This window comes from Megascapheus bottae, chromosome 1, assembly GCF_031878675.1.
Source record: "Megascapheus bottae isolate mThoBot1 chromosome 1, mThoBot2.hap1, whole genome shotgun sequence".
In the NCBI taxonomy this organism is placed as follows: domain Eukaryota; kingdom Metazoa; phylum Chordata; class Mammalia; order Rodentia; family Geomyidae; genus Megascapheus; species Megascapheus bottae.
This window is the reverse complement of record NC_143509.1, coordinates 24,245,333-24,257,951: the sequence shown is the minus strand read 5'-3', so window position 1 is coordinate 24,257,951 and position 12,619 is coordinate 24,245,333. Positions and strand designations below refer to the sequence as shown.

At 43.8% G+C, this 12,619-nt stretch overlaps 3 non-coding genes across 3 annotated transcripts; 2 read left to right on the top strand and 1 right to left on the bottom strand.

The window, feature by feature from the left end:
• The first annotated feature begins 5,351 nt into the window (after positions 1-5,351).
• On the top strand, positions 5,352-5,568 carry LOC150068532 (small nucleolar RNA U3). The gene has a single exon (XR_016538557.1). It is a non-coding gene; the product is annotated as a small nucleolar RNA U3 (small nucleolar RNA).
• Positions 5,569-7,358: 1,790 nt separating this feature from the next.
• LOC150068531 (small nucleolar RNA U3) lies at positions 7,359-7,575 on the bottom strand. The gene has a single exon (XR_016538553.1). It is a non-coding gene; the product is annotated as a small nucleolar RNA U3 (small nucleolar RNA).
• A 3,170-nt stretch (positions 7,576-10,745) lies between these two features.
• Positions 10,746-10,962, top strand: LOC150068530 (small nucleolar RNA U3). Its single transcript, XR_016538552.1, has one exon. It is a non-coding gene; the product is annotated as a small nucleolar RNA U3 (small nucleolar RNA).
• The last annotated feature ends 1,657 nt before the right edge of the window (positions 10,963-12,619 follow it).

Below are 12,619 nucleotides of genomic sequence, written 5' to 3'. Positions count from 1 at the left end.
GCCTGTAATCCTAAATACTCAGGAGGTTGAGGTCTGAGGATTGTGATTCAAAGCCAGCCCTAACAAGAAAGTCTTTAAAACTCATCTCCAATTAACTACCAAAATGCCAGAAGTGGAACTTGTTCCAGGCTGTTTCTGGAACAGAAGCAATGAGTCAGAAAGTGAGCCATATCCTCAGGCTGTTTTAGCCAGGAAGAGACCACATTACACATTTCACATGTATTCCTTATAGCTAGAGTCTGGAGGTGAGAACTAGACTCTGCAGTTGACTAGGTAGTTTCAAATTCCTCCTGCAAGCCTACCTGGAATTGATGGCTTTTTCCCTTCCTCAATCTCCATTTCCTTTCCCCGATTCGCTACAAGACGCCCCCCCCCCCACCAACTGCCCTACCAGTCCTGGGACTTGAACTCAGGGCCTGGGTGCTATCCCTAAGCTTTTTCCCCCTCAAGGCTAGGTCCTTGTACTACATCACTTGAGCCACCACTCCACTTCAGCACTTCGATGGTTAATGGGATATCAGAGTCTCAGATTTTTCTTTCTCTCTCTTTCTTTCTTTTTTTCTTTCTTTGTTTTGCCAGTTCTGGGCTAGAGCTCAGGACCTGAGCACTGTTCTTGGGCTTTCTCAAGGCTAGTGCTCTACCACTTGAGCCACAGCACCACTTCTGGTTTTTTCTATGTATGTGGTACTGAGGAACGGAGCCCGGGTCTTAGTGCTTGGTAGGCAGGCACTCTACCACTAGGCCAACTTTGAGGCCCTCTCACAGACTTTTCTGCCCTTGTCTGGCTTTGAACCTTGGCTCTCAGTTCTCAGCCTCCTGAGTAGCAAGGATGATTTGGATGTGCCACCTGCACCTAGCTTCCATTTCCATTTTCTTTTTTTTTTCTCCCTCCTGCAAAGTTTTCTTTCTTTCTTTTTTATTTTATTGTAATTAATAGAAGGTTTACATGATATTCGCCAGATAGAAGGTGCATTACTTTACAAACATTGATACCCCTTCTCATGTTTTTGTAGTTTTTGTTTTTTTCTATGTCCCCCCCCCCGTTTTTTCACACCCACAGAGGAACTGGATTCTAATTATGAGAAAAACTTGTGAAACCAATATTTTGGTTGTCTTGTAAATCAGTTGTCATTTGTTTCTCTTGGCCTCTGACTATTTCTTTTTTTTTTTCATCTTTTTTATTGTAATTAATAAAAGGGTTACATGATATTTGCCAGATAGAAAGTGCATGAATTCACATACATTGATACCCTTTCACATGTCTTGGTACCCATTACCCTCCCCCCTACCCCCCCTACCGTGTTGGTTTTCCCCCCTTCCCTACCAAATTTCAGTCAGAGCCTCTGACTATTTCTATCTGCCTCCTGGCCTAACAGCCTTTCCAATAGGGGATGAAATGTCCATAAAGTCTGGGTACACACACTAACAATGGGGTGTGGGGAGGTGGAGTAATTCCATAGGACTAGAGCACAGATCAGTTAGATGTCACAGTGCAACAGACTTTTTAACTACTTAAGGTTGATCTTTCTTTCTTTCTTTCTTTCTTTCTTTCTTTCTTTCTCTCTTTCTTTCTTTCTTTTTTCTTGTGGGTCATGGGGCTTGAACTAGGCCTGGGTGCTGTTCTGATCTCTTCAGATCAAGGTTACCGTCCTGCCCTACCCCTGAGCCTGGGCCTTATCCCTGAGCTCTTCAGCTCAAGTGGGCCAAGCCCCACTTCCTGTTTTCTACAGGTTAATTGGACATGAGTCTCAGGTCCTTTTGTGCCTGAGGCTGGCTTTGAACCTTGATCCTCAGATCTCAGCCTCCAGAGTAGCTGGAAATATAGGTGTGAGCCACCACACCGGTTAAGGTTGTTCTTTATTTCTTTTATTTTTTTCTTCTTTTTGGCCAGTCTGGGGCTTGAATTCAGAGCTCGCTTTGAACCTTGATCCTCAGATCTCAGCCTCCAGAGTAGCTAGAATTACAGGTGTGAGCCACCGCACGGCTAAGGTTGTTCTTTTTTTCTTTTACTTTTTCTTCTTTTTGGCCAGTCTAGGGCTTGAATTCAGGGCCTGGGCACAGTTTTTGAGCTTCTTTTGCTCAAGACCAGCACTCTACTACTTGAGCCACAGCACTACTTCTGCTCTTTTCTTTTCTTTTTTTTTTTCTTCATTTTATTTATTTTTTATTGTAATTAGTAAAACGGTTACATGATATTTGCCAGATAGAAGGTGCATTAATTCACATACATTGATACCCTTTCACATGTCTTGGTACCCATTTCCCTCCCCCCCCCACCCCCCACTTCTGGTCTTTTCTATTTGTAGCAAGGTATCAAACCTGGAGCTTCATGCATGCCAGGCAAGCACTCTACCCCTGGCCACCTTCCCAGCCTAAGGTTGAATTTGAAGAAGGTACAGGCACAGACTTATTTTTATGCCATCTAGAAGTACAGACTTATTTGACCATGAACGAATTAAAAGGCAGGAAAGCATTTAAGGTAGACAGTGACTTTACTTGAAAATGAAAGAGAAGCTGTGAAAGCAGCAAGACTCTTCATCTGTCTGGGGACAGGCCTAAAGAAGGGACTATTGGGGTCCTCTCGGAGGGTAGTTTTTATAGAACATTGTCTCCTTTCATTAGCTACTCTCCTAGGCTTTACACCAAATGCTTGATGACTTGTGCATGCAACATCCAGCTGCTTATATTGGCTGAGAGAGCTTCCAGTGCACTGTGGGAACAAGAAAAAGTGTCATGATGGGCTACATGTTATGTGCTAAGTGCTATATCTGCCACTTTTTGAATGTGTGACCTGGGGCTTGAACTCAGGGACTGGGCTTTGTCCTTGAGATTTTTTGCCGAAGGCTATCATACTACCACCTGACCCACAAGTCCACTTCCAGCTTTTCTGGTGCTTAATTGGAGAAAAAAAGAACAAAGTCTCACAGGGTTTTCTGCCTGGGCTGACTTTGTACTGCAATCTTCAAATCTCAGCCTCTTGGGTAGTTAGGGTTACAGAAATGAGCCACCAGTGCTGGGCCATATTTTCATGTTGTTTACAAAGTTCCCAGATGAGTTCACACTGTAGTCTGCACTAAGAGCCACAGAGAACAGACAACAACTGAAAACCCAAGGAAGGAAAATCTGCAAGTCATTTTTCTTCCAATAACCCTCGTTTCAAGAAACTGGCATTTTCTTAGCCATGCTTATGGGCACAAATGGCACACAAGATAGAAAATCTGAAGCACCTTGAGTACCCTTAAAATGAGTCAGGGAGAGAAGGGGAGAGGCAGTCAGTCACTGAGTCAAAATGCTCTAGGTTAAAGCTCTATTACTTGAGCCCCAGTTTCACTTCTGGCTTTTTAGTGACTAATTGGAAATAAGAGTCGCATGGATTTTCTTGCCTGGGTTAGCTTCCAACTGTGATCCTCAGATCTCAGGTTTGTGTTGAGCCACAAGCACCAAGCCTACATTCATTTTTTAATGTCAAGGCAATCACCTTTATTGTAATTGTAATTGTAATTAATTGTAATTGTAATTGTTACTAGTGTTGACTTTCTGCTATGTGACATAGATTCTAATTTTCAAAAGAGCTGGCCTATGTAAATGATTTACCCCCCAAAACCTCAACAAAGAGTGGTTTTGATCGGGTTTCCTGGGTGGGTTCCAACCCTAGACTGGAGGAATGTGGTGGTATGGAGTCTTCACTTTATAAATAAATATTGATGAAGCTTGCTAAAACTCTTTGAAAGGAAACTGTATCCAAAGGAGTGGTTTGGAATGCAGTTGTTTCTTTTCAGTGTGTTTCAGGTCTTCCAGCTCTGGCAATGAAATCCCAAGGGTCAAGAAAGGTGGGCCAAATCTTAGGTTGGCTGGTTATTGTGGCAGCAGTGATCCCATACAGGCTTGGCTGGCACAGAGGGTATTATAACAGCCACACCCAATCCCTGTCCTTCAGCTGAGACAAATATTAAATAACACAGTTGTCTCCTCAGCAGAAGAGTGCTGACTTGCAGGTCACCTTGTGAACTCCTTTATTGCAATGATAGGAGAGAAGAAACAGCTGTGTTCCAACACAAGCAGATGGATGGAGAAGCACTGGTCAGCCTGACACAGGCTTGAGAGGACATGGGCCAGAGGGCAAGGAAGCTGTGTCTGACATGGTTCAGTTGTGCAGCAGCCTGCTCCAGCATTATTTTTTCATTACTCTTTTCTCAGCTGCTCATTTAAAGTTAGGGACGAGCTGGGGCCTGTAATCCTAGCTACAAAGCAGGCTGAGATTCAACCACAGTGGTTCCAGGGCAGTCCAGGCAAGGCAGGAAAGATTCATCTTCAATTAACCACAAAAAGCTGGCTCAAGTTGGCAGTACCAATCTTGAGAGAATAAGCTAATGGACAGGACCCAGTCTTATTTCTAGCGTTCAGCTAAATAAATAAAAACAAAAATAGGCCTTGAGAGAGGTGTCTTTGGTTCACATTTTCAAAAAGTAAATTCCTGCTGGATGCGGGTGGCTCATGCCTGTAATTCTAGCTACTCAGGAGGCTGAAATGTGAGGATCACAGTTCAAAGACAGCTCATGCAGGAAAATCCTTGAGACTCTTTTCTCCAATGAACCACCAGAAAACCAGAAGTGGTGCTGTAAACTCTAGGCTCAAAGTGGATAACCTTGAGGTGAAGAGATCAGGGACAAAACCCAGGCCCAGAGTTCAAGCCCCAAAATTGATCGCCCTCCCCCCCCAAAAAAATCTTCCTCAGCAGTGTGTACCAAAATAAAATTTGGATGCACGAGAATTATCTGCTTGCTTATGTGGTTGCTGTGACAACCAAAAAATCTGCCAGCAGTCTTCTCTTTAAATAAATGAACCCGTCGGCTGGGAGCATGGGGTAATGATAGAGTGCTTGCTTAGCATGCATGAAGTCCTAAGTTCAATTCCTCCATACCACGTGCACAGAAAAAGCTGGAAGTGGTACACACTGTATCTCAAGTGGTAGAGTGCTAACCTTGAGAAAACCCAAGGACAGTGCTCAGGTGCTGAGTTCAAGCCCCAGGACTGACAAAAGAGAAAAAACATAGCACTAGAGTAGGAAATCCCAGGGTTTTGAGGATGTGAGGGCGGGGCTAGAGAGAGCCGGTCAGTGATTGGCTGCCTTGCGACTCTATGCTAATTGCGGTGAAAACTTGCACTGTCTTCAAAACCGTCCAAGTGTTCCAAATGCTTGGTAAACGTGGTAATGAGAGATGCGTTTGGAGAGTCTGTGTAGATACATACGGTGGGCACAGGCAGGTCGTTGTTTGAAAGGCAAAGCAAGTCAGCCTCAGCAAAATGTGTGTGACAGTCACGGAGTAAGGCAGCAGTAGGGGGCGTGAGTTAAGACTATACTTTCAGGGATCATTTCTATAGTATGTGACTAGAGAAACTCCACTGATTGTGTAGAGTACCGGAAACCACGAGGAGGATGTAGAGTGTTCTTTCCTGAGCGTGAAGCTGGCATTTGGTGTTGCTTTGAGGCATTTGCCACCTACTCTTGATGATCGTTCTTCTTCTCTTTGATGGGAAGAAAGAGGGAGAGGACACAGTCTGAGTGGTTTTCTTCATAAGGTGTTCATACGTTTTAACAGAAGCATTCGGTGGAATTTCATCTTAATTTTGTTTTCTATCTTTTCTTGCTCAGGTTTTATCTTTGTTATAGGAATCATATATATAAAGTGAAAAGGTATTTTGGAGTTGTCCTATGGGTTTTGTAGTAGTGTTAAAAAATAAGAGGCATTGCTGGAAGTCTTGGTGGAGTGCTTGCTTACCATGCAAAGAAGGTCCGTGTTTGATTACTTGGTACAACATACATAAAAAAAGCTGGAAGTGAAGTGGCTCAAAATTAATAAAAACGCAAGCCGTGGCTCGGTGGCTCGTCTCTACACAATAGTCTGACCATATTGTAAAGATCAATCTCTAGAAAACGGCAAGGGTGGGCTTGGCTCAAGAGTAGAGACAGTCGACTGGAGCTGAAGAGCTCCTGAAAAACACCCAGGCCTTCTATTGCGGTGGCTCAAGTTCTAGTCTTGAGAGAGCCCACAGAGCTCAGGACCTGAGTTCAAGCCCCAGGACTAGAAAGAAAGAAAAAAAAAAGCTATGTTTCCATGCATCTTTTAAAGTTTAATTCCATTTAAGAATATTCTTAAATATTCTTATATAGGGCTGGGAGTTTGGCCTAGTGGTTAAAGTGCTTGCCTAGCATGCTTGAAGACCCGGGTTCGATTCCTCGGTACCACATACATAGAAAAAAAGCCGGAAGTGGTGCTGAACCTCAAGTGGTAGAGCTCTATCCTTGAGAAAGTCCAAGGACGGTGCTCAAGCCCTGAGCTCAAGCCCAGGACTGGCAAAAAAAAAGAAAAAAGAAAATTATATAGCACGATGTTATCCATTTACTCAGGATGCTGATCCCTTTAGTTCTGAGAGCACTTTTAAAGGTCCAAGCCAGCCCTGAAGTCTTAAATTCCGATTAATTCACAATTCCAAAAGTAAAATCTCTAGGCCAGGCACACACCTGGAATCCTGGCTACAAAGGAAGCGCCGGCACTAAAAACCATGAGATTCTTAACTCCAATTAACCACTAAAAAACTGGAACTGGGGTTGTGGCTCAAGGAGTAGGACAGTAGCCTTGAACTGAAGAACTTAGGGACAGGACCCAGGCCCAGAATTAAAGCCCAATGACTTACAAATAACAAAAGCAAAAGTAAAATCTCTAATATTTTCTTTTTTTGCCAGTCCCGGGTCTTGAACTCAGTGCCTGAGCACTGGAATCGAACCTGGGTCTTCATGCATGGTAAGCAAGCAGTCTACTAAGCCAAACTCCCGGTTCCAGAACCTGAAACTCCAACTAATCTCCAATTAATCACTAGAAAACGGTAAATGGGCCTGCAGCACTGGGGTAGGGCGGTAGCCTTGAGCTAAAGTGCTAAGGAAGGGTTATCAAGGCCCAGAGTTCAAGCTCCATGACCCACAAAACAAAGCAAACAAAAAAATCAACCCTGCCCCATTAAATGTGGGCTCCAAGCATGGCTAGTGGTCAAGTTCTACTTCTTTAGCGCATGCATGAAGCACTGATTTTCATTCCTCGGTGCCATAGAAACAGCCAGAAGTTGTAAAGGAGAATGCATACTCCAAAATTGGAAAAAACAAGAAAAAAAAAATTACACCCCATTTAGGTGGGTTTATTGGAACTGGTCTCCAAGTGTTGAGAAATACTAAACTTCCCTCGGTTTAATTTGAAGGTCTATTAAGACCCATCGGAAGTCATATTATGACGTACGTAGTACGGACACTACTATACTAACTTAACAAACTCCTACTTTTTAACATAAAGATTATTATAACAGAAACCACTCAGACTGTGTCCTCTCCCTCTTTCTTCCCATCAAAGAGAAGAAGAACGATCATCAAGGGCAGGTGGCAGCTGCCTCAAAGCAACACCAAATGCCAGCTTCACGCTCAGAAAAGAACACTCTACATCCTCCTCGTGATTTCCGGTACTCTACATGATCAGTGGAGTTTTTCTAGTCACATACTATAGAAATGATCCCTGAAAGTATAGTCTTAGCTCACCCCCCCTACTGCTGCCTTACTCCGTGACAGTCACACACATTTTGCTGAGGCTGACTTGCTTTGCCTTTCAAACAACGACCTGCCTGTGCCCACCGTATGTATCTACACAGACTCTCCAAACGCATCTCTCATTACCACGTTTACCAAGCATTTGGAACACTTGGACGGTTTTGAAGACAGTGCAAGTTTTCACCGCAATTAGCATAGAGTCGCAAGGCAGCCAATCACTGACCGGCTCTCTCCAGCCCCGCCCTCACATCTTCAAAACCCTGGGATTTCCTAGAGCGGTAGACTCAAGGTGACCCAGCAAGCAGGTCCTGAGTTCAAGTCCCAGTGTCACCAGAGTGGTTAGAGCTTGGCTTCCTGCTTTTTACCTCAAAGAGGATGGTGATCTGTCCTGGGGCTTGAACGCAGGACCTTGATGTTGCACTTGAGCTCTTTTGCTCAGACCTATGGCTCCCCCACTAGAGCAACAAACTTTCGTGTGTGGATGTGCTAGTCCTGGGGTCTAGAACTCAGAACATGGGCATTCCATGAGGTTCTTTTCCTCCAAGCTAGAGCTCTGCCACTTGAGCCACAGTGCCACTTCTGGCTTTTAGTTTATGTGTTAGTGAGGAATTGAACCCAGTGCTTCATGCATGCTAGACAAACACTCTACCACTAAGCCACATTACTAGCCCCAAGAACCCATAAACAACTTCTTTTCCTCCTCCTCCTCCTTCTTCATTTTCTTTCTTTTTCTTTTTTTGTTTTGTTTTGTTTTGTTTATGGGTGATGAGGCTTGAACTTGGCCTGGGCACTGTCCCTGAGCTCTTCAGCTCAAGGCTACCCACCTACGCTTGAGGCAAGTCCCACTTCCCATTTTCTAGAGGATACTATGACATAGGAGTCTCAAGTCCTTTTGTGCCCGGGCTGGCTTTGAACCTTGATCCTCAAATCTCAGCCTCCTGAGTAACTAGGATTACAGGCATGAGCCACCTGGCCTGGCTCCCATAAACTTCATGCAATAATGTTCCATGTTGTTATTTGATCCACAGTTGTTTTTGAGGCTGGAATTCAGTGACTGTCCTTGAACTTTTCCACTCAAGGCTAATGCTCTATCACTTTATTTAGTGGTTAATTGGAGATGAGAGTCTCAGAGACTACCTGGGCAGGGTGGCACATACCTGTAATCCTCCACCAGGAGTTTCGCCTACTGGTAGAGTGATTGCCTAGCATGCACGAAGACCCAGGTTCAATTCCTCGGTACCATATACCATATGGCCAGGAGTGGTGCTATGGCTCAAGTAGTAGAGCTTTAGCCTTGAAAAGCCCAAGGACAGTGCTCAGGCCCTCAGTTCAATGCCCACAATAGCAAAAAACAAACAGACAAACAAAAGAACCCTGTTATCCGGTAAAATCCGTACTCAGGACACTGAGATCTGAGGACTGCGTTTCAAAGCCATCCCTGAGCACTACAATGTACGAGACACTCTTATCTCCAACTTAGCACCACTAAACTGGAAGTGTCACTGTGGCTCAAGGGGAACACCCAGGCCCAGAGATCAAGTCACATAATTGCAAAAATAAACAAACAAACAAAGGTCTCAGGGACTTTCCGACTCCATATCCCATCTGGCTTGCAAATACAATCTCAGCCTCCTGCATAGCAAGGATTACCTCGCTAATCCACGGTTGTTGGATAAGCAACTCACTTATGTTGCATGTTTATTTAAAGGGAAGATTGATGGCATGTTATGGTTGTCATAGCAATTATAAACAATCAGATAATTCTCATGCATCCAAATTTTATTTCAGTGCCCACTGCTGACGAAGATTTTATTTTCTTTTTTCTTTATTTTTTTCCCTTTTCTTTTTGTCAATTGTGGGTTGAACTCTGGATATGTGTGCTGTCCCTGAGCCCTTCAGCTTCACCACTTTGAGCCATAGTAGCCACTTACGGTTTTCTGGTGGATCATTGGAAATAAGAGTCTCAAAAGCTTTCCTGCCTGTACTGGCTTTGAACTGCAATCCTCAAATCTCAACTTATTGAGTAGGTGGGATTCTCACTGTGAGCCATCAGCACCCAGCTGAAAGGTATTTCAACAGCAAAAAAGGAAAAGGGACTCTGTTTTACTGATTATTGGCTGAAAACAGTCATGAACACAACCTTAGATGTTCACATCCAGAAATATTGACGTCTCTAAAATTTAATTCTGCGGGAAATTATTTTTTATTTATTTAGCCAGTCCTGGACTTAAGCTCAGGGCCTGATCACTGTCCTTAGACTTCCTCAAGGCTAGAGCTCTACCACTTGAGCCTCAGCACCACTTCCAGCTTTTTTCTATATATGTGGTATTCATGAATCAAACCTGGGTCTTTGTGCATGCTAGGCAAGCACTCTACCATTATGCCAAACTCCTGGCCCAGAAATTATTTTTAAACATTCCTTTAGTCTAGGAATGTGGCATAGTAGTAGAGCATGCATGTAGTTCTGGATTTGATTCCTCAGTACCACATACACAGAAAAGGTCAAAACTTGCTCAAGTGGTAGAACACTAGCCTTGCGCAAAAGAATCTCAGGGACAGTGCTCACCCTGAGTTCAAACCCCAGGACTGGCAAAAAAAAAGTAAAACGAAAACAAGGCTTTCCATTTGCTAGACATTTTGAAATTCTTTACATGGGTCCATCTCAAGGATCCGTGTTTGAGGTGGAAAGTGCGACGCCAAGGGAAGCTCTAACCACACTTTGGTGACATTGGGACTTGAACTCAGGACCTGCTTGCTGGGTCACCTTGAGTCTACCGCTCCAGTCTCACGTAGGACCTAAGACATGATCCCCTGCTGATCTTCCTTTGGGAACCATTGCTTTGCGGAGTGAAAGCATGGCCAGAGTAGGAAATCCCAGGGTTTTGAGGATGTGAGGGCGGGGCTGGAGAGAGCCGGTCAGTGATTGGCTGCCTTGCGACTCTATGCTAATTGCGGTGAAAACTTGCACTGTCTTCAAAACCGTCCAAGTGTTCCAAATGCTTGGTAAACGTGGTAATGAGAGATGCGTTTGGAGAGTCTGTGTAGATACATACGGTGGGCACAGGCAGGTCGTTGTTTGAAAGGCAAAGCAAGTCAGCCTCAGCAAAATGTGTGTGACGGTCACGGAGTAAGGCAGCAGTAGGGGGCGTGAGTTAAGACTATACTTTCAGGGATCATTTCTATAGTATGTGACTAGAGAAACTCCACTGATTGTGTAGAGTACCGGAAACCACGAGGAGGATGTAGAGTGTTCTTTCCTGAGCGTGAAGCTGGCATTTGGTGTTGCTTTGAGGCATCTACCACCTGCCCTTGATGATCGTTCTTCTTCTCTTTGATGGGAAGAAAGAGGGAGAGGACACAGTCTGAGTGGTTTCTGTTATAATAATCTTTATGTTAAAAAGTAGAAGTTTGTTAAATTGGTTTTAGTTTACTTGTGTACCTGCCTAGCATGATTCGACAAGTAAAGTGCATTACACACACGCCATCGTTGCTGTTGAGGTGTTAAAGAACTTAGTTAACAAGTTCAGGAAAGTAGTGGTATTTCGGGAAGAAAGTATTTCTCTAAAGTTGTCGACAATGTTTCATGAAGCCAATTTTTTCTCTCTTTACCTTTCGTTCTTTTCCCCTTTCATTTCAAGGTTAGGACACTGATCTTGGACTTTAGCATTAGTGCTCTACCATTTGAACCACAGCACCATTTCGGGCTCTTTCAATGTATGTCATGGTACTGAGGATTGGGACCCAGTGCTTCATGTAAGGTAGGTAAGCACTATACCACTAACCTACATTTCTAGTCTAAAAGAAAATTTAAATATAACTTACCCCTGGAAATAAAATTTAGAAACATTGATATTTCTGGATCTGGTCATCTGAGATTGTATTCATGACTGTCTTTCAGCCAATAACCTGTGAACAAGACTTCCTTCTTTGTTGCTGTTTCAGTTGGCTGATGGTTCACAGCTGTAATGCAGGCGACTTGGAAAGCTGAGATCTGAGAATCATGGTTCAAAGCCACCCCAGACAGAAACGTTTACAAGAGTCTTCTTTCCAATTAACCACCAAAAAGTGGGAAATGGAGCTGTCTCTCAGGTGGTAGACAACTAGCCTTAAGCACAAAAGCTTAGGGATAAAACTCAAGCTTTGAGTTCACTCCCCAGGACGAGAATTTAAAAAAAAGAAAAGAAAAGAAAAGAAAAAAGAAAGAAAGAAAAGAAGATAGTCTCAGTCATGTTGATGATCTAAACTGGCATTTAAACATCATCTAAACATTATCACTGGTATGATCAAAGGTTTGAACATTATCAGTCCCCAAACTGAAGTCCAAGGGTAACAGTTTTCTCTTCCTTACATACCAGCAGTAGCTATTTATTTTTGTAAAACAAAGTCATTGGTAGTGTTTTTGCAGGTGGTCGATGTCTGCTATTTAAGCGTAAGATGAGCTTTGAGAGGAGAACCTAATGCTGGCTTTGGCTTATTCTTCACAGGAACTCCATTTCCCTCAGTCAGTCTTATTGGTCAAAATATAGTGAAGTCCATAAAATCTATCTGAAGATAAGAAATACAGCATTCATTCCTGGGTCCTTGTAGACACGTACGGATGTTTTTAGGAACCATGCTGGGGGAGCAGGAGAGATGACAGACTTGATCTTCCCTAGTGAAGAGTTGACCTTCCAGCTCCTGGAGATGCTTGTGTGGAGAGAACAGCAGAGAACAGGCTTTGTGGTGGGCCCACACGGGCATTCCACCAGCATTAGATGAGAAAGCGATGCTGGGGCTGGGGATTGGGGTAGGGGGAGGAAGAAATGACCAATCCTTGGGATTGAGGGTGAGGTTCAGTTGGTAGAGCACCAGCCCCTGAGCAACACCCCATGAGGAAAGGTACATTCAGTGAGCAAAGGTACATCCTGGTCTTTCAGTCCTGGTCTTGGAACAAAAAAGGAAAAGAAAAGAAAGCAAAACAATTGGTGAAGGGCCGGGAGTTTGGCCTAGTGGTAGAGTGCTTGCCCAGCATGCAAGAAGACCCAGGTT